The sequence below is a fragment of the Salvelinus alpinus genome, chromosome 10 (genome assembly GCF_045679555.1).
Source record: "Salvelinus alpinus chromosome 10, SLU_Salpinus.1, whole genome shotgun sequence".
Classification (NCBI taxonomy): domain Eukaryota; kingdom Metazoa; phylum Chordata; class Actinopteri; order Salmoniformes; family Salmonidae; genus Salvelinus; species Salvelinus alpinus.
Genome location: NC_092095.1, coordinates 44,992,087 through 44,996,921, shown reverse-complemented (window position 1 = coordinate 44,996,921; position 4,835 = coordinate 44,992,087). Strand labels below are relative to the sequence as shown.

The 4,835-nt window shown below is 41.6% G+C and overlaps 1 pseudogene; it reads right to left on the bottom strand.

Moving 5' to 3' along the window:
• Positions 1–274: 274 nt before the first annotated feature.
• LOC139531359 (ras-related protein Rab-20-like) lies at positions 275–3,008 on the bottom strand (annotated as a pseudogene).
• Between the last annotated feature and the right edge of the window lie 1,827 nt (positions 3,009–4,835).

Here is a 4,835-nt window from a genome sequence, read left to right as displayed (position 1 = left end):
GTTTGAAATCTCATCAGGGACTCGGTATCACCAGTATTTCAATTCTGTTCTATTTCTAGGTCAAGGTGGCAACAGAATGTCTTGGGGGTAAAGAGGATATTTTGGTTCTTTGGCCATATTCTTAGTCCTCCAATTCAATGAAAGCTCTCTAAAAACAGTCCCTACACTACCCCCTTGTGGTAGCATTCTACACCATATGTTGAATAAACACATGACGCCTTCAAAAATTAAAAACCATGTTATTCACAGAAAGCTGAAATTCAATAACCATTATTGAGGTAGAATGGGTTTCATTTAGGCAGATTGTAAACAAAGATAAAGAAAAAAAAGTGTCTGAAAACTGCAAATGCCACAAATCAAGGGAAACTGCATTTTTCTATCTACATTTACATTTACATTTAAGTCATTTAGCAGACGCTCTTATCCAGAGCGACTTACAAATATCTAGGTCAAACAGCTCAGACAAGTGACATGTTTGTGCAACTCAGTCCAAAAATTACCCAAGATCAGAATTGACTAAAAAACAGTAAAAAACGTGATTTCCGTTGTGTGAAACTATAAAATAAATCTAGAAATCTGAACAGCAGTGCCGGACTAACGGACTTACTTACTGAATTAGCACATTCTTCCATGGTGCAGAGAGAAACATTTGAAGTTTTCTAATGCTATTCTAAGCATTGTGTCATGAGGACAAGAGCAAATTTTGACATACACAGTTTTAAAGCCAATTTCCTACAATTCTACACTTTTTGCCATTGGGCAGATTTTGGGGGGTTGATATTTTATAGCGCATCTCATTTTGTTCACATTTTGCCATGAGGTTAAGATAACTTTGCCATTCTAAAGCTAATTTCCTACAATTCTACACATTTTGCCATGAGGCTGAAATCATTTAAAAGTTTTAAAGCTAATTTCCTACAATTCTACACATTTTGGTATCATATGCAACAAAAATATGGGTTAGGGGCCCAAGGCGCGTGCCTACAGTGCCTGTTCAGTAATCCGGCCCTGCTGAACAGTTGAGCTCACTTGATGAGGAATCCCTCTGTATTAAAGTAGAAACTACGTGGGTGTATGTACGTGTGTCTGTGAAAACCAACCCCCAACTCCAGGGGAGACTCTCAATTGCGTACTCCTCGCATCATCTCTCCATCTCAAAACCTATTGGAGATGGTCAGAGGGAAGGGACCTCTGGCTTTCTCATCCAATGGGTTATGAGAAGAATACTAGGCGAGAGGAGGTGAGGAGAATACAATTGAGATTCTCCCCAAGATGGCTTTCCTTGTCATCTTCAGCAGGCTCTGGGGTAAACTTTCCCCAAGGTACAGATCTAGGATCAGCTTCCCCTCCCCCAATCCTAACCTTACTCATTTGTGGGGGAAATGCAAAATAGACCCAAGATCAGCATCTTGGGGCAACTTCACTCTACTCCATTCAGCAGCAGCCCCCCTTGGTTTGCTTGCTGGACACCGGCCTCTCGTCTTCCAGGTCTATGGTGAGTGCGGCCTCGCTCTCCGACCTCATCCTCAGGATGGACGGCAGCACCATGTTGGACAGCGCCTCGAACAACGCATCCACGTTGGCACCCGTCTAGGCTCTCGTCTCAAAGCACATCCTCTCTGCAGGCGGGCTCAAACGCTCATCCAGCACGCTGGTAGAGCGCCATGGCTTCCTCCTTTTGAACCTCTCGGTTGGCCACAGGGGAGCCCGTAGTAGCGGAAGCTGGAGGGGTGAGGTGGCAGGCATAGTGCGGTATGTGGACAGGGGGTCAGTAAAGTTAGCCTTGTTGCAGTCGTGATTGGCCGTGTCGGTGAGAGACAGGAAGCGGTCCTCAAGCTCGACCAGGCTCTGCCAGTTGGTCACGTCGTAGGTGAGGATGACAGCAGACGCGCCCCGGCAGTACATGGGGCCGAGCCTGTGGAACTGCTCCAGATCTAGAAGTGAAACATTGAGCATGTTTAGATGGTTACATAGTGTAATGAAACAAGAAGGGAGAGGGAGCTTGTCCAAGGTGGTCTGCGAACCCTCAGCCTTCTGGTCAAAAGACCAGCACGCTAACAACTGCTCCAAGAAACCTCTCCGCCTTGTGGGAGTCAATATATGTGTTTATGAACGCAGGGTCGCTCTACTATACAGCAAGAACAAGCATAAACCAACAGAGATATACACATGGGCAGACAGATCAACTTTTACTATATGCTTTGGGTATTCCACACACAAAAGCTACTGATTTCTGTATTGAATGGAAAAACCCAGTCACTCAAGACAAGAGGTTATCTTCAGTTGAGCTCTGTATGGAAAGTAGCCCTAACTACTGTGTCAAGCACTTCCCCCGCCCATTAATTGCCCCACTGTAAACAAATCCCCCCAAAATTAGACATGAAATACAAATTTGAAAAAGATTCTTGAAACCCTACTGTGAATTTGGAAAATACATATTGATTCTTGGTTCTGTCAACCAATTACTCTTGATGAGTATAGCCTAAATAATTTAAATTAGTCTGTCTGTGCATTTAAAAATGCAAAATAAAAGTATAAATTGACATTGCACTTTCCCCATGTGCTATACAATATATTTTATCATAAAAAATACCTACCTGCGGTGTCCCAAAGCGATATGTTGTAGGGTCCCCACTGCTTAAGTAGAACGCACCGCCGACGATACTAATGGCATCATTTAACTTTTTATCCATGTACCTGTGTAACAGAGAGGTCTTCCCAACGTTCATGTCCCCCAATATAACCAGTTTCACGTCAGGCCTCATTTCAGGCATTGTTATTTTCATTCTCCTTCTAGACATCCGAACAGGCTACACTATCTCAAAAGTGCAATTGACTTTCAATAAAAACGTATTTGATAAAATTGTCAAAGCAATTAAGCATCACTACTGTTCCAGTCTGACAGGTGGCCTTTGACATGCATAGAACATGTGTAGGTCTAAAGCGAAGGAATGCATAGGATTACCAAACCGTGAGCAACTTCTACCCATGTAGCATCCACCGCAGAATAAAAGGCATATGACTCATTCCTACATGAACAGATATATCAATGAAGCTGTGACACAGCTTGCTCAATGATCAAAGTTCACTCAGAAAATGACGACAGGGGAAACTTGTGCGAAAGACTGCTGGACGTTTTAAAGTAGTATCTGGCCAACGAGCATGCAGGAACATCAAACAAATAACTGAGCTTTGATAGTAAAATGTTAATGTAGTCCACCAAACCAAAGAGGGGTTTCCCTTTATATTTGCATGTATGTAGCTATTGTATTTGTTCAGCTGCATGTCTTGTGACCTTTGTTTGATAACAATTCATATTCTGAGAAATTAACATTTAATCAAAGGTTGGCATCCTTTTACTTCTATATGTCCACTCCCTCTAATGTGTGTGTGTTGATGAAATCAGTAGCAAATAGTATAACGTAGCAACAGAAAGACAATGAACAAAAATAGCAGGCAAAACCATCCACTGGACAATGTTGGAGGCAGTTTATGGTAGAGAAATTAACATTAAATTCTCTGGCAACAGCTCTGGTGGACATTCCTGCAGTCAGCATGCCAATTGCACACTCCCTCAAAACTTGAGACATCTGTGGCATTGTGTTGTGTGACAAAACTGCACATTTTAAAGTGGTCTTTTTCCCCTAGTACTAGGTACACCTGTGTAATGACCATGCTGTTTAATCAGCTTCTTGATATGCCACAACTGTCTGGTGGATGGATTATCTTGGCAAATGTGAAATATTCATTAACAGGGATGTAAATAAATGTGTGCACAACATTTGAGAAAATAAGCTTTTTGTGCATATGGAAAATTTCTATGATTTTCTATTTCATCTCATGAAACATGGGACCAAGACTTCGATGTTGCGTTTACATTTTGTTTTAGTGTGTAATAATTTAAACTGCATTTTGCACAGGAATAATGTGCCAATTCTGATTTCAAAAGATATACATATTTGATAGTCATTCCCCTGAAATACATTTTACTTTGACTCAAATAGCTTCAAGTGAAAAATATTTTAAATGAAAACAATAGTTTATACACAATTCAATCAATACAATTTTGCAGACCTCAGTATTATTTTATGACGATTCCATTATTTATTTTTTTGAAACGATGCAATCACATAATATGCAATGCCAGTGACGTAGTCCAACCTGCCCTATGACTAGGGTTGCAAAGGGTCGGCAACTTTCCGGAAAATTTCCGGATTTTTTCCATGGGAAGTTAAGGCCGGGAATTTGGGGAATTTTGCTTAAATTCATTTAAAAAAAGTTAGCTTATAACAGTGAACCTTTTTTTGTGGGATACACAAGGCAATTCTAGGTCTTGTGGTATATTTTGGTTAAACTATCCCCAATTCAATGGAATTGCAACCCTCTGCATGCACAGAGCATTCTTCCAGGCAGTCAATGACCTTGGACCACAGAAGGTATTTGCACTGGTGACAGACAATGCTGCGAACATGAAGGCTGCTTGGTCTAAGGTGGAGGAGTCCTACTGGCTGTGCTGCTCATGCATTGAATCTGCTCCTCAAGGACATCATGGCACTGAAAACAATGAATACACTCTACAAGAGAGCCAAGGAAACTGTTAGGTATGTGAAGGGTCATCAAGTTATAGCAGCAATCTACCTCACCAAGCAAAGTGAGAATAATAAAAGCACCACATTGAAGCTGCCCAGCAACACCCGTTGGGGTGGTGTTGTCATCATGTTTGACTCCAAGAAATGGCCATATCACTGTCTGCCGATATGGATCAAGAGGATCCTCCTGGATGATGTATTTTTGGAGTGGTAAGCAGCCCGAAACTCCTGAAAGCTATAGCAGTA